At 40.2% G+C, this 22,967-nt stretch overlaps 1 long non-coding RNA gene across 1 annotated transcript in view; it reads left to right on the forward strand.

Moving 5' to 3' along the window:
• LOC133272432 (uncharacterized) overlaps positions 1-22,459 on the forward strand; it is a 51,369-nt gene extending 28,910 nt beyond the window's left edge. Inside the window, exons 3-4 of the long non-coding RNA XR_009744418.1 lie at positions 7,897-7,953; positions 22,289-22,459. This is a non-coding gene — a long non-coding RNA (uncharacterized LOC133272432). The remainder of the gene's footprint in view (positions 1-7,896; positions 7,954-22,288) is intronic.
• Positions 22,460-22,967: the final 508 nt, after the last annotated feature.

A 22,967-nucleotide genomic window follows, 5' to 3' on the forward strand; every position in this document is an offset into this window, starting at 1 on the left:
GATAATCCAGTTAGCAGGGATTTTACAAGACTTTTAAATATTGATAAGAGAAACATCCCTGCTTCCTTTAGCTACTTAAGTCAGCAGATACTGAACACCTTGTTAAACATGTAATTACCAATAAGTAACATGTAATTCCACTGCTCTTAAAAATCCCCACAAGGTACATTATGCAACAAGGATGGATTTTTTATTTCTTTTTCTTTTTTTTTTCTATTCCATTTCCCTACTTTCCCTTTTCCTCCCACTTTCCAAATGCTGAAGCAATTTTGTTGCACACGAAAACTTCATCTTCTTTCCTTTGTAGTAATTTCCCAAGTTCTAATATATTTTCCCACACACATATATATTTGATTAAAAAAAAAAAAAGAAGACATCTTCTGTTGTCTAACAGGAGGAAGAGAACAGGTGAATCTTGCTGGGGGGGGGGGAGTTCTTTGCGTCACATCTATAAATATCTACTGGTATTTCTGAGTCTTCCCTGATTTATATTAGCTGATGATCTGGCTAGCTGGAATACATGGAGAGGCATCTATGCCTGATTTAACTAACAATTTAGGTATTTCCTATTCCACCAATTAACAAAGACCTCATTCCAGGCATAGTCTTTCTTAAGAGTCGTTAAAAAAATAAATCTTGAAACTCATGGAGAATCACCCTTAATACCAGAAGCTATCTATGGCTCAGCTACTAAAATTCATCAGAAATATGTTTTTTCACCTCATGTAGGTTTCTTTTAAAATAGGTGAATAATGCTTTATATTCCTATTGCTTCCTGAGCCTAGGATTTGGTGATTTCAAGAGACTGTTCATCCATCTGAGCCAAGAGGCGCATACGTTTCTGCTCCAAAAACATGAAGAAAAAAGAATGAAATAACTCTCCCTGCAGTTGCTAGGTATGGCATGATGGTGAGGGAAGCAGTGCACAACTGATGGAAGAAAAGTGAGATGTTCCCTTGTACCATATGAGGAGTAACAGCTGATCTGTGCACAATGAGCACAAATTAAAAACAGCTTTTTAGTCAATTGCTTACCCAAATGAGGATAGCAGTCTATAAAGAGAATTTATTACCCTCTCCATTCCTCTAGCCTTTTTTGAGGGTTCATCAGGGATGAGCAGGGGACTCTGAATTGGCCTTTTCTTGATTTCCATTTACTGCCCACTTTCTAACAAAAATGTATCCTCACCCCATCCTGGTTTGGAGAGCTACAAGCAGGGGAGGGCACTGCTTTCTGTGCATGAGCAGAAGGAACTCTCCCATGGGAGACTGCATGCTCCTTGCTGCAGAGCTGGGGCTCCCAGTGAGCTGCGGGAAGGGCAAAAGCACAGGAACAGCACAACAGTGCCCAGGAATCAGACTTGGGAATAAGGCACTTGACTAACTGCACTACAAGCCATTGCTGAGCTTTGTCCCTAGCAGGGAACATGGCCCTTGGTATTAATGAACTCTTGGGCTTTTAAAAGTCCAAGCAGCTATTCAGGCAACACCAAGCAGCCAGGTGTAACCAGCTGGCTTGCTGTCTGAAGCAAAAGCTTTGGGAGACTTGTACGTTTAAGAAGAAGCAAATAGAACCGTTGAAAAATCAGAATCATACATGTTTACTTTAGAAACAGGCTGAATTTCTAAAAGGAATATGGGCTTCAGGAAAGAGTTCACATTGCAATCCACCTCCTGTATCACCTTTCAGACAGTCACACTCCAAATGTTTCTCACACTGACAGACCAAGGTTGCTTCTTATAATGGAAGTACTTGGGTACTCCTCTCTAGATCATCATCATGTTTAGGTCCTACACAAACGCATGGAAAAGCAGAAATCCAAGAGTCTAAATAAAAACACAGATGGGAAGGGGTGGTTTGTAAAGTGACTTTTGTAGTGTGGCACATGACAGTCATTAAAAGATCAGATTTCTGAATCCCAACCTGGCATCTTGGCTAGTGGCACGGACTCATATTATCTGCCTCTCATTCTGTTGTCACTGTAAATACTTACTCCAAATGTGACTCACAAAATGTTATACTTTTTTTTTTTCCTAGTAACTATGAGAAACCTGTCTTCTGTAGGGTCACATCTTTACTGGTGTCCATATGCACTGACAGTTTCACACTTTCAGGGGTCATCCATAAGAAAATAACCATTGGGGCTATCTCTAACATGGCACAATACTGGCAGTCCTAGGATGCACCACAATACAACTTCAGCCTTCAATCCAGACTAGAAAAAGCAATTGCTTTTAGGTTGAAACTCAGTGCTACCCTCCCAGGGGCTGTGTCGCAACACACACACACATGCACACAGTGCACAAACTTTCCAACTGAATCAGCTCCTCTGGAGGTGCAAGCCAGAGCTGCTGCCCTGACAGCAGCAACAGATTCCTCATTTCCCCATTTGTGGGCTCTCTGGAGAGTCTCTGCTGAATTCACCCCAAGCAGATATAATCCCATCTCCAACAAGGGCCCAAACTCCATTTGCTGGATATGACTGACCCATGTGGCAAAGTTAACATGTTCTGCAGTTGAGCAATATGGTGTTCAGAGCCATGCATAAACACTTTACTGCTGGCTATTAAATTTTATTGCTCTCTCTAATATGCTTTGAGATAACTAAACTCGTGCTTGAAAGAGGCATTTAAACTGTTTTAACAGTATCTACTTCACATAATCTGCTTTATGGCAGCATCTTATAGTTTTACCCATTCTAAATGTGTTTGTTGTTGGTTTTTAATCAAGGGATTTGTACTATGACCTTTGAGCAAAGGAAGCCCCTGCTAGAAGACAGCTGGCAATGCAGTGTGCAATATAATCTATGGAGATTAAATTTGTTTCTTTCTAGTTAAAACAGATGACTGGGAGGCTTGTGGATCCACTGGGATTCTGGTGGATTGAATTCCTTTTTATTTTAAAAGGAGAACAGAAACTGAGAAATAATAGACATAATTTTTGCTCAGTGGATTAAACCCTTCCCTGAATCACTTGGGTGGCCTGGATAAGAGAAAATACACTGGTATTCTTGTGCCAGTCCTTCCCCTTCCAGGGGAAGGGGCTGGAAAGAGGTGTGGATGTGCATGGTGAGGGACAATACCTTTGTTCAGATAAATTGCCCTTCTTCTAGGTGTCATGGGGTTCAGTATAATCCTTCCTCACAGACAACTGAGTTGCTCTGAAAGGTTAATAACTACAAAGATAACTCAAGCTGCCGCTGTACTACCTGCCACGGGGGCTCACAACTTTTCAGTGAAAACAGAGCTAGAAATGTGTCCAGTAGACCCACAGTTTGTCAGGGCACGGATAGCGAGTCTGCAGCTCTTTGCTGCAGGGGAGGAAGGAGAAAGGGAGGTTTCCTGGGTGCCTTTGTGGTATGAAGTCTTTGGGACACAGGTATCCTAACTGTTGTAGAGTGAAACCCTCTTTTAGGATACTTTCTATAGAAAGTACCAGCTGGTGCTTGGTACTGGCCCAGACTGGTCTAGTAAGGCATGCAGGATGTTCACCGGGGAGCTAGCAAAGAGATGGGTTTATAATTCTGACAGGCAAAGAACTGAATGTGTCCTTCACTGTAGCGAGGACTAGAGAGGAGGAAACAGGCACCCCACAGACACTGTGGTCCACACCATCATTTCAAAAATAGCAGTGACCAGATCTGGCTTCAGTAACTAGCCTGTGTTCACATCCATGAGGCCCGTAGGTAGAAGAAAACTGTTCAGGTTCAGGTGTAGGACCAAACCCAAGTTTTCAGCCCTGGAAATACTGAGCTACATATAGGTGTCTGAGATACTGAGATACGTAGAAGTGTCTGCTTGTGTGCAAGCAATTTACAAACTGAAACCAGAGTTTCAGCTCTTCCTGGATTAACATGGAGCTAATCTCAATTTTTGATTTAAGCACCTGAAATGAAACTTAGTCTTTAGTCAGAAAAAAGGTACTTGATCTTTTTGTTTGCTTGTTTGTAACAGCAGGCAGAAAATCATCATTTGACTCTATCCACATCAACCCTGAGGCTACCCCAGAGCCAGATTGAGCTGGGCAGATCAGTTGTGGATCAACAGCTTGGTGGGATGTTTCACCTGAGTGAGCACACAGTGACAGCTTCACCAAATGCTGTTGCATTGTGTGACAAATACAATCCCATAATTATGATTATCTTCATGCCAGCTGCAGGATAAGGGCACACAGGACACTTTGCATTGCTCAGCTGACCCAGAGGCCTGTTCAGCTAAGCAGACTAATGTGTGCCAAAAGCATATGCTGTATAGGGTTTAGCAAACACACCAGACAGATCATTTGGGTACCTAAAAACATATCTCTGCACACACCTTCCAGTTAATTAAGCTACTTTTATTGATAAATCACTGAGCTGTCTTTGAAACAAATTAGGCAATGCTTTCTCTCCAGCATAATGCAGGGTACCATTGTCAGTGGAGACATACCAAGAGGTTGCATAAAAGGTTCCTGCATCTCAAGAGCTTCAGGACTGTTTCTGCACCTTATGCTTACGCCTGAAGCTTCCTTTCATGCTCCACATGACAGGAACATGGCATGGCTATTCTGAAAGCATTTGCACCAGTCTCTCTTCAGAAGGCCCTTTTGCTGCGATGAGAAGCACTCTGGTGTTTTATTTTTCAGGAGAGCTCAGAGCTGCCTGAGAGAGATTTCTGTTGAATCTCCAAGGAAAACTAAACCTGCCCTTTCAGTGACTGCCTCTTGCCTGAGCATTAACTTTACCTTGCAAAGCACAAGGCAGACCTGAGCTGCTGGGTAAACCAGGGAAACTTTCCTGGGCTGTCCTTGGGGTGCATACTATATGGGTAGCTTTTTCCTTTTGGACCATTTCTATAGAACCCAGAAACCCATGAGAAATAAAATAATGGCCATGTATCCCCTTCCTTCCTTTCATTAGTTTGCCAAAGCCACATGAATTAAAGAACACTAACAAAAAAGTACATAGGTGAAAATCTACCAGCACACACACATACAACACAGATGGAAAAAAGAGGTTTCCTGCTTGCCAAGATGAGAAACATGCTTGGGATGATAAGGATGACTGCAAGCTGCAGAATATGGTGGCTGTACTATGGAGTTTGTAATTGTAAGTGGCCTTTCCATTTCGGGTGTCACTGTGCTAAATTAAAAACCTACAAGAAAGCATTTAATTTAGGTTAATGGGATGTTTGAATGTTAAATGGGTAAAGGAAAATGATTGTTTTTTCTTTCAAAGAGGAATTGGATCCACTAATATCCCAGGCTGTATTCCTAGAAGGTGTACATCAGTGTTAAACACCATATTTCAAGGGAGCCTGCTTGGTTTTTCCCTAGACAAAAGAGTCTGTCCCATTTTACTTTTTCGTGTGCATATCTGTGAACCATGTGCTTAGGTTAAGTTTATTCTGCCTGTCTTTTTTTTTTTTTTTACCTCTCATTTTAAGGTTTAATGATGAAATTATATCATTCCTTTCTTTCTCTGTTCATTTCCAGGCCATTAACTATATCCTCCTGCTTTTCGGGTTCTACCATCAGAATGAAAAACTTCCTTTATGCATAGGGGATTTGGGGATGATGCCCTGATATCAGGGGGAGGGGATGCTGGGAGAGCATGGTTTGGAATTACAACATTTAGAGCTATGCTTTAGTAAAAATTTAGGAGGAAAATGTCTTTCAGCAGAGCTGTTTTTCGAGAATTTACATTTGAAATATTTGGTGGACAGTTAGTCTCCACAGCATGAAAAATATGCAGTGGGAAAATGTTCCTACTGCTTAAAATCAAAATCATATTTTTTTCATCAAGGAAATACTTTGTTCCATCTCAGAAAGCAAAAAGCACTGCCTTTATGCTCAGAGGAGGCATGTTTTAAATTTTAAATTTTGGGGAAGGGGAAGTCTTCACTGCAATAAAGCAGAGATATTGTTTCAAATGATCTTTAAATCACTGCCCCTACACACCACACTGCCAGGCAGGCTTGTTAGCTCAATACCGCTGGTATTTCACATCTAAGACACAGCAACGTGATAGCTCTTGTCCTGCTTTGGGCTGAATAATTTTTGTTAAAAGACTATAATAGTTTCAGGATCTTTTTTTGCTGAAGATATTTCCACATCACAAAAATTATCACCGCATACACACATTAAGTGATTCTTGTGGATAAGCTCAACAGAGGGAGCAAGGACTGAATAGGCCAAGATTATTGAATAAACCTAGAAATAAACGTAGTCTGGAACACTTACTTGTAATGAAGGACCTTCCAGGTCAATATTGTGGTATAAGGTTGAGGTGGGTTTAGCTTGCTGTCCTTTAAATTCTTTGTGATGAGTCCTTCAAAGCCTAGCTCACCAGGCATGTAGACAATTCTGTAGACTTCACAGGGAAAAAGGAAATAAAGTCTTTTTATAAGCCATTCTACTTGGTTTATGTTACTAATGATCATTTGAAGCTCTTCCTGTCCCTGACTTTTGGCCACCATGACCAGCTTACAGTGTAAGATTTCTTTTTCATATGTCAGATCAACTTTGTATTGCAATGTAAATAGCAGAAGAGGCATCCTTTTAGTTTCCAGTTTTATTTAATTGGTCGCCATTTGTATTTACAAGACAAATAGTCTCCAACATCGAAGCTGATCATGGTTTCTAACATCAAAGCTGATTATAGAATCATAAAATGATTAGGGTTGGAAGGGACCTTAAAGACCATAATCTCATCTGCCATATCATGCTATGGGTGCATAATAAAGAAATCAATCTGTTATTTCTCTCAGTACCACTGGGAAAGCAATGGGGAAACTTTTTCTTCTTCTACTTTGTTTTTTCGCCATTAGGTTTCACTACCTGGTTTAACTTGTCTGCTCTCTTTAGTCTAAATTTACACCCCTTCTACACCCTTGTGTCCTCCATGCTCCCATATAACAGCTGAATTTTATGTTTCACTAATACAAAACCAACATGAAAAGCTAATCTCAGTTTTAGGACGTTGTGTGCTAATTATATTTTAAGGGATGTCTTTGAACATGAATCTCTTCTGCTTAACTCACAATCTGTTCTGAAGATGTCCTCTATCCAGAGCTTGCAATGAGATAAATTGTAAACGTGTGTCAGCAAGCAGACTGAGAATCATTCACTCTTTATTACTGATCAACATCCTGCAGAGAGAAAAAAATTATCTACAGCCTTGTTGTCTAAGAATAGGCAAAGCCCCTGCTGCAAGGAATGATGCTAATTCAAACTAAACCCACCTGAGAGCATGACTTGCCTTTTCTTCTATTTTTATTATTAAAAAAAAAAAATTTACAATGAAAAATTAAAGCCATAAAATTAAAAAAACTCTTTAAAATCTGGTATATTTCTCTTTAAAAATACACAACAGCAGGTAACTACTTACTGAATCGGCATAAAATGAAAGCCATAGAACAGATCTGGTAGTTTTGATTTAGCTTGAACTGCCCTTCCTAATAGAGCAATATAGCATTGCTAACCAAGGGTTTTATCAAAAAACTGTAACATTTTCCAAGGTTTTCATTAGTGATTTTCAGCTCTGTTTGCATTGTATATAGAAATCTGAAACAAAGAAGAAAGTTTTGTTTTTTTTTTTAAGTGAAATATACACTTCAACACAATTTTTGAAGGAAGAATCATTTTGCCTGCACTGCTACCAACTAACTACCCTCATCTCCACTGTGCTAATTTAATTTAGTTGAAGATCTAGCCCATTGCCTTTAAAAACATCCAAAGCATTTTCTTCTTGCAGATTTTCCTGTTTTCCAGAAATATTCTTCTTCATTATCCTATTTTAATATGCAATGTATGCAAATGAAACCAGGTTCAGGAAGTCTCCTGGTATGAAATAGTCTGGTAAGGAGAGCATTTGGGAAAAATTGAAAAATCACTTGTCTCATTCTTATTCTTCCCTAGGCAACTGCTGATGGCTGTTGCTGGATACAAAACTCTGACAGCCCTTGATCTGAACAGGTAGATATCCCTATGTTTTCATTATACTATTAATATGAAATAGCTGCAAAAAAAAGATTAATAGTACCTTCTAGGGCCTTGGAAAGGATGAAAACAGTGATGTGTGCCAAATATTTTGCTGCCAATATGTCTACCGATGTTGCATTCACTCCAGTCCAGGATGGAAAAAGGCTTTATGGTAAGATTTCTAGCACTTGCTCCTTCTAGTAGGAAGAGATTCATAACCCAGTTGTACATGAGACCTATTTCTAGAATGACAGATTCTGTTTCTGGGGAAAATTTGCAGTCCTTTACAGTATTTGTTTGAACCGCGATATTACTGGAGTACAAATATACATTTACTGAGGGCAGATCATCTTCAGAGTTAGTCTGAACATTGCCTTACTCTGTACAGCAAACACAAGAGAGGTGGCTAAGAGGGACACAAGATGTTTATACAGGGACAGACCTTACCTGGACCATATCTTCATAAAGATATGGTATACCATATCTGTATTTCATATTCAGACCATGCCGCTTTTTTTTTCTTCTGAAGACATATCCTCACAGTTCTTTTCAGCAACATAGAAGTGACTTTTTTTGAGTGATCACAAGTCACGCACCACCTGAGCAACTCACAGTTGCGTTAACAGTGTCCTGTGCAGTATCTGGCCCCTCAGGCAGGCTATGATGTGCCATGAGGCATCTGGAGTAAAAGTGCCTTTGTCCTATTCACAACACTTATTAGAAAAAGTCATAGGCCCTCCAAAACTTTTGAGTCCAAATGAACCTGTCTAAGGAAACATGTTTGCCTTATCAGTCAATTAATGAGCTGCCTGATTAAAAAAATAGACCTCTTGCTATTTCTACCAGCCACCACTGCTCACATTCTTCTTTGCTTAACTTTAAGCCTCCCTGTTCTTCTTTAAAGGACTTGCCATGTTCTTATACCTAGAGTGCAGTTTGGATTAATGCATGCACCCAAAGTAGCCTGTTGAGAGTGAGATTGCATCTCTCTGTGCAACAGTGAGTGGACAGAGTCTAAAACTGTATTTCTTTAATACAGACCAATGGATAATTCAGTTCTAATTCATATAATCATCCCTGAGAAACTAGCTTTTCACTTTTAAAACATCTTTTTATGTTTTGTTACCTTTTAGGTTAAAATCTAATGCACAGAGGTAAAAAGACAGAGAAACCTGGTATCCTTAAAATTAATCTCTTTGTTAGAAATAACTTTTTCCCTGGTCTCACTTGACTTCTCTTGTTAGTATCTATTATATTCTTCCTAGCTTTTCTAGCCTCAAACCTCCAGACCCACAGAAAAGACCAGGGAATAGCAAGACTGCAGCTATTTATAATACTAATTCATTCCCAGGCTCCACCAAAGAAGTTTTAATCATCAACTATTGTCAGGAATCAAGATCAAAAAGATTTGAGATTTGATTTGTTTGGGTTATAAAGAAGCCCTGAATGCCAAAGTGCTGTCTCTTAAGCTGCAAAGTACAGCCCCTGTGTGAAGTGGAATGAACTGGTATTGCCCTCTCTGATCTGATTTGTAGCCATCACAGCTCTTTAATGTTATTCGATTTGACATCAATTAGCCAGTTTTCACTAGGGAAAAGTCTCTTTTTGCATTTAGTCCAATATCAATGTCATTTTCCTCCTAGAATGTGACAAGGAGCAGACTGCTTCAGCATACTTTGCAACTGACACGAAGAATTGGATAAGGAGGAGAAGAAAGGCTTCACAAAAAGGAAAAAGAAGGGGGTGGGAAGACTGAGAAAACATTTTAACCCCATCTTCCCATTTATGAAGACATATATACAGAGACAGAGAGAAAGATAGAGACATATGAGACATCCTGCTCAGCATGTATTGCTTATCAGTACACTTGCAAGTATTGCAGCTGCTGTAAGGATGCAGAGCACTTCAGATCCGTGTGTTCTTGGAGGATAGCAACTCTGGTAACAAGAGAAGAGCATTTATAGAGCTTTAATCCCAGCTTTGTTTCATCTTTCTGTATTCTGCCTAGGACTTTGCAGAATGCCCAAGGATATATAGAGTTACTGGAACAAACTGCTGGTAAATGTGTTACTTGTACAATATTCTGAACCAACACACAAAAGCAAAATGTTCCCAAAAGAAAACAGACATAGCAAGTGCAAATTTCTAAACATTGAAACTGTAATGATGTATCACAACTGTTGTGTTTCCTACCTGTAGTTGGATGCAGCAACAAGATGGGCACTGTACATTAATGAAGGGAGAGTAAAAATACTAAAATGTTCCTCTGTACATGCAAGAGCAGATGCATTTTGATGGAATAAATAGAGGCTTGCAAAACTAGGAGCTAAGACATCTGCAAGTCCCTGTAGGGAGATGTGAAATGGACACTTGAGGGGAGAGCAAAAAATGGGCAACATTGCAGAGGAACGCTTTGTGAGCTCTGGTCTCTTCAGAGAAAGGTATGCAGGATTTCAGAGCGGCTTTGTTTTCTCTCAAAAGGGAGATATACTAGGGAAAAGCTGCCTCAGGGACATCTAACATAATGATTTTTACCTGCATGCCCAGCCAGCTGCAGTATTTCTGGGCTGTACATGCAAGTCACAGCGGGTAATAGTACTCCACAGTTTAGATCCTTCCTCAGGGTGATGAACAAGCTAGTTATTGATCACTGCCTCTTTGCCAATAGCTTGTAGTATAAAATGTTAAAAAAGGGTGGAGGAATATTGTTATATGTACTAAACTAGAGTTAAACCTTTTTTTTGCAGTCTCAAAAAAATAGATCTGCCACTGCACAACAACGCTCATTAGGAATGTCAAACAGGCTTAAACTAGGAAACTGCAATGGGCAAAGAGGGCTCCATTGCAGCTTTGGTGGAAAAGAAACCCAAGAATATCAGCCAGATGTAAAGGCATCTTTTGAAGCCAAGGTTGTCAACCTTAAAATGAGCTGCTACTTCTGAATCCTTAAAGCATATCCTATAAACCCACCTAGCTATGGAAGTATCGGTGGCAGTTAAAAAAATTCCAGACTATATATTTTTGCCTTTTGGGAAGAACATTTTGATGTTGGCAAGCACCATTCAAGATTCAGATCTCATCTATAGATTCATAGTGAAGCAGTGTAACATTTCTCTGTTGGAAGAAGGCAATGCCCCAGTCATGAATGGTGTAAAAGTTTTTGGACAATGATCCACCTCTAAATTATTAATCATATCTTTTTTCCTAAATGACACATTGAGCCATAAGTATTTCATGGGCTCGCAGGCTACGTTTGTGACCATTTCATCCAGAAGACCTCTTCAAATCCTAAAAGTATGAGATCCAACTCCTTTATCAGCACTCAGTAAACACATGAAAATGAATTATTCCATGACGGAGGTTCAGATAAGCAGTACAAAACTTGTTGGTATCAAACTTTGCATCCCTGTTTTTTCTACAATGATATAGTCTCCATTTTCTTATAACGAAGGAGCTGCAATGCAGAACAAATGCCTACAATGAGATTCCCATAACTGTGAGTCAATGAAAGCACAAAAAGGCTTGCTCTCTTGCCCAGCCCATAAAGGCAGCTTCCCAGCTGTGCTAATTAGAGCTATAGCAACAAGACTGCTTGTTGATTGTAAAACCACAGCCATATAGAACATCTTTGAAAATAACCCCAGATCTTTTCTGGGGATTGTCCACCCCACATACAGCCTAGCCTTCTCCTCCATCAAACAATTAATATATGTTATGTTGTATGCAAGGCAACTTGTCGGGATGTATGATGTCATGAATCATATGATGGTCAAGTAAAAGATGGCTAAGGTAATAAGGTGCTTCCTCAGCATGGCAGGTAGGACCTTGAGACCACAACTGAAGGCTGCAGTGAGAGAAGGCAAAGTTTGGGTTAATTTTCCATTTGCCTATAACTCTCTCATGAGAACTCTTCTGACTTGTCCTACTTTCCTTGACATGTCTCAGCAGGGAATGAAAGGCATTGAAGAAATTTCCCCCTGTGCTCTGTACCTGAGCTCTTGCTGATCTCTGAAAACTTGGCAGAGCACATATCTGCCTTAGATGCTGGAGTTCCAAGGCACTGCCTTTTGCCAGAGCTACCACTTCTGTACTGTGAACCCGGGACAAGGACATTTTCCATTCCAGTAGCTCTGTCCTGAAAGGTCTCAGTGCTGAGAACTCTTGCTAGAATGCTGTCTCTATAGGTTTTGTTTAGGAAGCTGCAACTCACACCTTTCCGTTTCTGAACCTGAGATTGAAGGGGGGTAAGTTTGTTTTGGAGAAGAGGCAATAGAATTGTTAATTTGGGCTTATAATTATTCACAGTTAGCTTTATTTTTTTTCTTTTTCCTCACTTCTTTAGTTATCAGATTCAATTACAAACCCAAATTACCAACCCTAATTTTTACTAAGAGTTATTCAGACATGAAAAACAATGAAACTGAGGCAGCAGAAGGGTCAGGAAAGGCTGGATAACCTAGCAGGAGCTAAATCAATACTTGATAAAATTCTTCATCTGAAAGTCCATACTAAGCCTTATCCTGCATTTACAAACCTACACAGTTATCAGTAGATTAAAGTCAGTGGATTCTGAAGGAAGCTGCAATCACAGCTCTGACTGCAGGCCATCTTGACAGAGTGTTTAATTCAGAGACAGCTGCAACTCTCCTCTTCCAGCACCACCTCTCCTCTTACCACTGAAATCCCATTTATGTAAAGTACCAGTTCAGCTGCATTGAAGTAACCGTCTGGTGAATCACGTTGTGCTCTGATCAGTCACTCAAGGAACTGATCCAGATTAAAAATAAACCTTAGAAAAGGGGTAAGGGAAGGAATGGTTATTTAAAACCAGCTAAACTCTGTGATCCAGAGAGGCCCTTAAAGGATCACAATGAAGACAGCCATGTGGGAGCAGAAATGCATGGCTAAGGGTGGGAATAAGGTGACAAGATGGAGCTTAAGTGAAGAACAGGGGGCCTGGGCGCTTAAAGGTGGAAGAGGGGCATAGCTGAAATCAGAACAGCTGCCAAGAGAAATGATTGTGTAACCACAGCCTCTGGGGTGGGCAGACGCATAGACAAGAGGTGTTACAGCTCTCAGTCAGCAGAGCAGACCTTGAAGAAATGATTATTCTTCTGAGTGCGTACACCACTGACCAAACAAAGAAAAATATCAGTCAGTTTAGGATGATGAAAAAGTTTCAATGTTTCTAACTAGAATCCCCTCACTAAAGAATAACTCATAGTTTATAAAAGAAGTTTTGTTTTCTGGGATTATAGTAAAGATTAATTACCAAAATATGTGTAATTGCTATTTCCAAAAGAAGAAATTGAACCTCTGCAAAAGCTTTGAATCAGCACAGCAGGGCTCTTGTCATTTCCTTTTTTTGCTTTTTTGATGGAAATGATTCACCCAAAACACTGAATTTCTGAATCGTTTCAGTTCCTAGCTGCTCATCTGAAAATGTTTCTCCCAATTTAAGACATAATGTACTGAAGGACTGTGAATAAACATCACCTGAACTGAGAAATGAAGCCTAGGGTATAAAACCCAACAAATCACCCCACTGTAACGGTGTATAGGGGAGGAAAATGTGCATGAAAAGGCAGATGTCCTAGGTGATGAAATGCTTATCACTGATTAATCCAGGAGTAAATTTATCATTCCTGGCACACAGCTAGAGCAGCTAAAGTATCTTTTACTTGCAGGCTTTAGATTTTTGGGTTTGCAATGAAGACAGCTTGTCTTGCAGTGTGTTAACCCACTTGCATATCCACACCCAAAGATGATGCTTAAGCTTATGTTGGAGACCAGTGAGACTATCAGTAGTGAAACCTAGATCTTCAGTCTCATTTCCAAGACTGCAAGACTACTGTTCTTTGCAAGCAACCCTGTTGTTTTAATAGGCTTTTAAAAATGGAGAACAATAGCAAGAAGGTTCAGATGGAAATCGTAAACTTTGTTGGTAGGACAGTAATAGCATTAGCATGATACAGATTTACTAGGCAAGAATACCACCCTATTATCAGGATGAACAACTGAGACTTGAGCTTCATTTTTTCCCACTCAGGAACCACTTTAGCAGTAACCTACTGTAAAAGAAGACGCAGACTCATTCTAACAAAATTCTGGTTTGTTGCATTTTTAATTTGCAGTGTTTCTTGCTGCTTGCAATGTACATTGTTTGCAGTATCCATCAAAAGGCAAAGCTGATAAATAAACAAGACCATGGATGTCAGTTTGATAACTTTAACATGCATCACCTCACTGAAGAGTCTCGGTCCCCAGATTTAGGGTCTACAGAAGCTTTCCCTCTGCTTCAAACCCAACTTTGACAAAGGAGATAAAGGGAGAGTAGCACCAGTTTTCACTGAGAAAAAAAAAATGAAGCAGGAGGGCTCTGCGTGCCTTTTTCCTGGGTACACTGGGAAGAAAGGACTGGGCACCAGGAGACCTCATTCCCACTCTCCTACACCTGAAATTTGAACAGTTCTTTAAGCCTTTCTCTTTCCAGTGAAATGAGAACAGGTTTTTCCAGGATGCATCTGGTGGAAGAGCTGTGTCCCTGACAGTCAGTTAAGGGAGTTAAGGTGTTTCTGGGCTCTGTTTGGCCTGACTCCTGTTCAATGTAGTTTTGGCTCATGAGAAAAAGAGCATCTACTTCAGTCTTCTCCCTGCCATACCCCATCTTATTTGAACGGAAACCCCAGGCTAATGAGAAAAAGGTTTATTAGATTTTGTTTTTTACATATAACTCGTGTCCAGGAAATAATATTGAAGATTGTGAGATACTGAGCTGTTCTCTCAATATTTGCATTTTATAATTGTTTCTCCAAAGAAATGGGCAGGAGGAACTTCTCTGATGGGGCTGTGGTCACCTACCCTATGACCCAGGAGAAATGAGAGAATACTAATTAGGTTCATCGCAGTTCCCTCAGCAGAGCATTTACTCTTTTGCTGTTCATTGCTCATTTATAAATAAAATCTCAGAATGAGCGATTGGAGGGAGCTGGCAGCTGAAAAGAAGATGGGGGAAGTTTGCACACAAAAAATCTTAGTAAATACAGTAGACCTGTCCCTCCAAGACAGAGGACTACAGCTTTATGTCACTATAATCAAAAGTAGGCTTCAGCCCTTAATCCTCTGCAATTCAGACTGAGCTGTGCAGTCTGCAGGAGCTGAGGGACTGGAGGAAGAGAGCTGAAAGATGTCCTTTTTTACCCCAGATCCACTCCTGATGTTAAAGGGGATCATGGAGATGTACTATCTGATCTCTTTAATGGGAGTAGTACAGCTCTGTCTTACTTCACAGGACAAAGATGAAAAGCGCACAGGAGCACCAGAGGGCACGGGGAAATATCTGGGAATTGTACTTCAGTAGAAAGCAATTCATGTAGAGTCTTAAAAAGCTACCGCTCATCTGTTGACCACATTGTTATTCCATCATGGACAAAAAATAAAGCAGATTCACTTAAGGTGGATTCCTGACAACTTTCCTTAACACAACGGGATAGAAGCACACATATGCCCCGCTACTCAGCAGAGCAGCCTTTATTTGCTACAGTGAGGAAGTTGCAGACAGTTGCTGCTTGAATCCACAAGTATCATCAGAGATTCTTCTGTTTCTCTCAGGAGCTCTGCTGTCCCCTATTAAGCAAGAGCTTGGTTTAGTCTGTGTGGCAGAAACATGTTACACAGGTCAGAAATGTCCAGAGTGCAACACTCAACAAGAGCAACTTCTCCACCTGTGGGTACACTTCTAATGAGATGGTATGTTCTTTTACTGTGCCAACATAAAACCCTGCTTTTTGCAGCAGTGCAAAGCACCTCAAGTAGTAGTAGCTTGGAAGGACCTCCATAACTCAAGTGAAGCATATTCCCACTAGAAAGTGTTTTCAGAGACACAGGTCTCATAGTTAGTTAAAAAAAAAAAGGCTAAGATACCGAATATATGCAGCATAGCTGAGGACACTGTGGCACAGAGAGATGAGGTGGGTTGCTTCAAATATTCAAATGGATCTGAAGTCTTTTAAAGTGCCAGCACTGCAAGAGATTCACCAACATTCACCTCGTGAACACCTGAGATATCAAACTGGGGTCATGGAAAATCAGTCCTACAAACAGCGCAGCAGCAGCAGGTGATGACAGTAAAAGGTGGTCAAGGATTATGATGAAAATGGAGGCACCCGTATAAATGGAGTATTGCAACTTAAACCAGAACCCTTCAAGCCTCAAGCAATGAAAAAAGCTGTAACTGTTCTGCTCAGCTGTCAACACCTCCTTATTAGCACTGAGCAAATATCTTGTGCCAATTTGATAAACTTCATCTCTTTTTCTTTTCCTCCAGCTTGTGAAGATTTCCTTAGCCCTATGCATTATTCAGACAAGAGACTCCCTCGAGGGTTTTATATCCAAGGTTTGATGGCCAAGAGCTATCTGTGTCTGAACTGAGTTGAGGAGCAGATATTGACTGAGCACCATGGAGCACGTGGCAATGGCTTCATCTTCCTGACTGACTGAATGGCTCAGATGCAAAGGCTTTTGCAGCTTACCAATTCTTTCCTGGCGTATTTCCTAGCAGTAAAGTAAAGGGGACAGCAGAACTATTTTCATCTAAAGTGACTACAGATCATTTGAAGATGGGGTACATTATGCTCTCAAGTCTTCTCCTAAACCCAGACTCCTGGGACCCTGTGTCGAACTTCATGCCTGTCTGTCCATCTATCCACTTTTAAATGCTCCTAAAATTACTTCAAAATGTACATAATTACTTAAAAATATTCATTTATTAAGCAGGTCATCTTAAAGCCACTGCAGGCAAGAGAATGAGCCGTGAATGTCAGTTACATCAAAGCAATGCTGATTTGATCCCATAGGGACTTGTTCAGTGTATGTAAGAGTGGTCTCTAATGGAGGGAAGAGGTCTGAGGAGCCCTGAGTTCAAGGATTCACATTGCTCATTGGGAATAATTCCCACAACTGAAACTGACCCAGATGGTGGATTATTAAATGCTGAGAAGAGCAGGTTTGAAGAGGATGCAGGTTAAACACACCACCTGGACGCATGCATGAGTGAGAGGACATTAGGGATTTGCTTGTAGAGACAGTGTTATACGCATACTGAAAAAGGGCCAGGAGTAATTCAGAAGCTTATGGTGTTGTTTGCCTTTGGGATGTGGATTTAAATCCATTCCTCTGACCTACTCTTAAAATTCACACGTGGCTGGAGGTCACAAACACTTCAATCTGTTTGCATGGATTTTTAATTCTGGGGAGCTGAACACTGCAACTGTTAGAGAAGCCAGGTCTGGCCACCTCCTGAAGGCACTCAGTGGAAGCCATGCGCACCAGCTGTGTCCACCCTCTCCAACAACATGGGTTAAAATTATTCACCATTAAAAGACCATCTAAGCACTGCTCTGCTCCCTGATTCATTATGCTGTGAACTGTTTGCTCCCATACAGCATTAAGCACAGAAGCCTGTTGGCAAGAAGCAAAGACCACCAGTTTTTCTGCATAATAATAAGGTGATCCTGAAAGCAGTTTTGCACTTGTCAATGGGTGTCTGTTTCTGTGCACGTATTTTGGGCAAAGAATCACTCTGACACCACATCCCACTTTGCTAGCAAAGCATAGCAATTTCAGTCCCTAAAGGTCTCCTTCCAAAGTGCATTAAAGTCGTCTGCCTGTCCAATTTATGTAGGCACAGTGATTTCCTGGTAAGTGAGACGGGCATGAATACATGTCCCGTTTTGCAATTTCTCAGCTTCTAAAACACTCCCCCCTCCATTTTGAAGTACAGTAGGTTGGGGATGCAAGACAGCAGTTCTCCCACGTAGCTTACACCAAGACTAAGGAAAAGTCAAGGTCAAAGCTCTTAAAAAGACCGTACTCTTTTGTAAGCAAGACTGACAATTTATTGCTACTATTATTGTATTAATAATAATGAGGCCTTAGCTTCTGACCACAACTCATTCAGCCTTCTGGCATAACTCATTTGTTTATTTGTTTGGTTATGAAAGAGAATAATGGGTGACACTGAAAAAACTATATTAAAGAACCACATCAAAACTCCTCCCCAGGGTTTCGTCCCATCAGTTCATCATCTCCAACATTAGACTTGTAAAAGATCCCCTAGGAAGAATGCAAGAGCAGGGCAAGCAAATAGCAATACTTTCTTGATACACTCTCCCAGTCTGCACTAACCCACTGCTTCTTAAGCCAAAAATGGCCTTTTTGTAGCTCATAGTTCTGATGGATTTTCTTCCTTGATGTTGTTTGATACTATGGGAATCACTGATATTCACGCTGCGTTCCTGTTACCACTATTGCTCTGACAGAAAGATTATGGACTTCCACCTTTCCAGCTGTTCATCCTTCAGATCCAATGCAGCTTTTTGTTTATATATCTAGAAAGAAGCTAGCAATTTTCAGTGGGAAATAACAGAAAAGGTTGCTTTCCACTACCCAGGCCAGCCTTCTAACACTATTCAGGCAGCCTAAGGGCACATGAAACACATTCTCATCAGCATATCAAGAAAACAAGAAATTGGCAGGGTACATCGTGGCCCTCTCATTATATCAGGCATTTTTTGCTTAAACCTGGGGCTCAGAGTAGGCTCAGAGAAGTCCTCAGCTGTGTATATGGCCACTTCAGTACAGATGGTGCCCTGTGTATCCAGGAGATGATCTCTAGCAACTTCTGGAGACTGCCATGTTCTTCCTTCAGAGTATATTTTGCTTCAGGAGCTGAAGACCTTTGCAGGAAGGTCTCACGCCATCAGAGCGTAGGCAGAATAACTGCCATATCATGTGGATATAGAGACCATGCTCAGATCTTCAAATAAACTGGGTGCTCTGCCCTGGAGAGTAAGACCTGAGTTACTTCCACATGCATTATAACTGCATTTTCTATAGCAGTGCAACTGAACATCCATGCCCAACAAGTTTTTAACAGAAGCAGCAAAGGCATTTGATTCAAGGGCTGTGGAAACTGCTGGTGGACAAGGAGGACTCTTCTCTGTGGGTATGAGGGCCAGTGGTAGACAAGAACAATGTGGGGATGGGTTTCATTGTTAGGACCAGCATCCCACAGGGAGCTGTCTACACCTAGGCACTGCCTACAGAACACCAGGTTGACTGTTGACATGTTAGGTACAAAACATACTCCAACAAAGAAGCTAAAAAGATCCTTTCATCACACACCATCAGATGTACATCTCTTATAGCTGTTTAATTGCAGGTTTTCCAGTCCATATTTTCTTCCTTCCTAACTTTCTAATTTGAAAGCAAAATCGAATTACAACACTGTCATACTATATTAATAGCGCATATTTGTGTGTGATGATTTTTCCTCCTGGCACCTTCTCCTACAAGACTGAATGAGTTGAATCCAGGAGAGCACCCGCTTTTGGATTGTGTTTCTTCAAATAATTTTTCCACACAATTTTAGTTATTGTAAAACATGAACCTGAGATTCTTCTCACCTCCATATTCAGCAACAAACCACTTTATGGTGACAAAACACTTGCCTGATGTCCCCAGCCTTTGAATATTTAGCCCTAAGATGGGGATGAGGAAAATGTTTTTGTGTCTTCGTATGGCTTGTCAATTTAAACAGTATGCTGTTTGAGACAGGGATTTTCTTTTACTATGTGTACACATAGGGACTGTAGAGTGCCACAAGTTGTCCTAAAACATAAATATTATAGCTAGGATTACCAGCTAATACCATTGCATACAATTACATATTCCTTCCCAAGAGGAAAAGCACTCCAGAGTGTTTCATGAAATATGAGGACATTGCTTAATGTGAGGTATTGCTTCTTTCTCAAGAAGAAACTGCAGAGAATAGGAGTTTATTTCAAACTTTTTTTTCACTGAGATCATATTTTTTTGGAACAATCTGTTTTTTGGGTAATGGTAATGGTTTAGATGGAGAGTCCTGATAAAAGCAGATCTGCCCAGCATCAGTTTCTGGCCACCACTGGCCAAAGGTTAAGATGAATACAAAAGGTATGGTAGTTAAAGGAAGGCAAGCTTCCAATATCTCATTATACCCCATGAGTTTTAGAAGGAACAAACCCAGGAGAAAAAACAAAACAAAACAAAACAAAACAAAACAAAACAAAAGGAAAGGACTATGCAGTGGACATGGTGAAAAAAGCATAAGAAAGGAAAAGAAGAAAGGGGAGGCCTGAAACGTGGCTGCTTTGTGTTGTGTTACACTTAAAAAAAAAGAAGAAATTAAATAGTAAAGCAGATGAAGTTTGCATTTATAGCAGTGTACAGAAAATTAAGCTAATTAGCTCTGTCTGGGCATCCCATTAATTTTAGACAGTTGCTTCCAGCAATGTGGTTCTAAGGCTAGAGACAAGACACAGAGAAGCAGGAGATTTTGCAGCTGTTTGAATAGAAAAAGCTACTTCCTAATTTCCTGTGAGCTGAGCTGTGACTTGTTCATTGTTCTCCATTCTCTCATAGGAGCTGAAATAGCAAAATCTGGCAGCAAAACAGGGAGCTAGCTAGAGAATATAGTGAGTCAAGAAATGGAGCGAAGCATAGCTAAGACTGATAGAGGCTGGTGAAGCAAGAAGCAGCTAGCAAAAAATAAACCAGGCAACAGATCAGATCAGCTAAAATCAGCTCTTGCTATCCAGCAAAGCTTAAAATCATAAGCTACTATGAAAGGTTAGTTTAGGAGCATAAAATAAGCATCTTTGCAGTTGTCTACCCAAAGGAAAGGACAATTAATTTGTTTTAGTATAGTTAAAATTTGAGTTATTGCTAATCTGTTTATCTTCCTTGGTAGATTTTTTATCTTAGCATTTTTTAGCTTAGCATAATTTTCCAAGGCTTCTCAGGATTAGTTATTCTAAACCTCCTTAGAAGGCAGGGTCAGCTAGAGCAGGTTGCCCAGGACTGTGTCCAGTCAGGCTCTGAACATCACCAGGGACAGAGCCTGTACAGCCTCTCAGGGCAACCTGTTCCAGTATTTGAACACCCTCACAGTGTCCTTGCAGAAGTTACACACATAAATATCTTGCAGTAGAAGAATTTAAGACTGCCCATCACCTGATCTCTCTTGGCAAAAGTTACTTTCATGTTCTTAAAATGTCCTCTATCATATATCCTGAAATGATCTTTAGTTAGAGTGTAATTTTCTTCTGAGTTCTTTATTCCCACCTGATGTTTAAAATCTTTCTACCTTCAATCTGATCTCCAGTTAGTGAGATCAGTGGTCTTCCAAGTATAACTTCTGCCCACTCATAAATGCTCCATCTACCCTGCAGCACAGTTCACATAAATGAAACTCTTGCTCTTTGGAGTATCTCATTATCCATTTTCTCTTTTTCCTTTCCACTTAATTGATTTCATAAAAATTCCTTGGTTCCTTTCATTATTTCTTTTGGTTGGACTGATTATCAACATTACATAATCATAATTGCAGCAAATTACTTCATTGTATATCAGTTGGATCTTTTATTGAAAGTGTTACTAATAGTCACAGGATAAGACCAATTCTATCTCTATAGATTTGTATATGTTTGAGAGAGTAGAAGTGCTTCATTAAGAAGCTGAGAGCTGGTTAGGCATCTAGTTCTTCAGAGTACAGGCAAGAGCCTGAACTCCACTTTCATATCCCTCCTTGTGCTCAGTGATTTCCTCACAGATTGATCCTTCAGGATCAGGAGGAATTAGGCAGGACTGAATATCAAAACTCTGACATTTCATTGACGTTACTAATTGATAGGTAATTAACCAACATAAAACATGTGCTTGGACCAAGCATATCTGCTACAAAGCCATCCTTCACAAGAAGACATCAATAGCGAATCTTCATGTTCCTTGTTAGTGTTATTATTCCTCTAATACCCCATTGTACTGCTAATATTTGTACAGTGTTAAATCTATTTTCCAATTCAAATTTGTCTGGCTTTATTATTCTTAAGCTTATGTGTGTTGATTTAAAAAGTTGGCATTCTTATTCTAATAGGTTAGTTCAAGTAGTGGCTTTTATTTGTAATAGTCCTCCACTAGAATAGTCTACAGACTATTCTGCAACTTCTCTTCAGGAGAGCTGGGGATTTCTTATGGTATGAGTTTTTGGCTAACTGAAAAGGCAACAATTGTTCTTCTTCAGCCATAGTTAATAGCTACTTCATTCTAATTTGCAAATTTGGGCACAAGAGAAAATTACAAGAGAGACTGAAACAGCATTTTGGGTTGCTGAGAAGTTAATTTTTTTTTATAATTATTTTTGGTATGTTTCTAAAAATGAGCTTTGCTGCTGCATCCTTGTAAGATGTAGCCCACCTCACCTCCAGCATCTTTCTTTCATGTTTTGCAGGCTAGTGAGTTGTAACCAGCAGTTTCTGGAGGGTTTTCACAGAAAGTATAGGCTTTCTTATGGGGTGTTTACATCACTCAGTGTAAAAAGATACAGAGACATTCAACATAGCAATACCACACAGCTGCACCATGGAGAGACTTCAGCTTGGTCCAGAAAGCAGCAAAATCTTGTCAGGTGAAGGCAGAAACTGTTTCTGTGATATTGCTTGTATTCCTACAGCTATCTTGCTTCCAATAGCCTGTATCTCTCTACTGGGTTGTTATATGCGCAAATTTAGTTGTTTTCTGCTTGAACCTATACATCTAAGATGACCTACACCAGGGATCTAAGAAAGGCAAAACCACTGTCTATGAAAGGAAAGCAAAGACCTATTCCCTAATAATATCATTAGTGATTGTTAATCTCCTCTGTTAACCCATATTGACTTTGTTGAAGATGTCAGCTTTCCTGGTGGAGAGTTACACAGTAGATACTTAGATCTCTGTGAATCACTCTTAAACACTAACTTGAAAAGCTTAGTCATCATTTCTCTCTGCTGCTGAAATGAGTTTTCTCACATTGGCCTTAACCATTTATTCCACCGTCTGAGCAAACCACTTATTTTACTATCTCTCCTGCTGGAGACTGGGCACTTGCCGTTCTTCACAACATTCAAGAAAGAGAACTTCTTGTTGTC

Source organism: Pezoporus flaviventris, unplaced genomic scaffold (assembly GCF_033815535.1).
Source record: "Pezoporus flaviventris isolate CSIRO_AGI_PZ_B2104156 unplaced genomic scaffold, CSIRO_AGI_Pfla_v1 ptg000029l, whole genome shotgun sequence".
NCBI classification, from domain to species: Eukaryota; Metazoa; Chordata; class Aves; order Psittaciformes; family Psittacidae; genus Pezoporus; species Pezoporus flaviventris.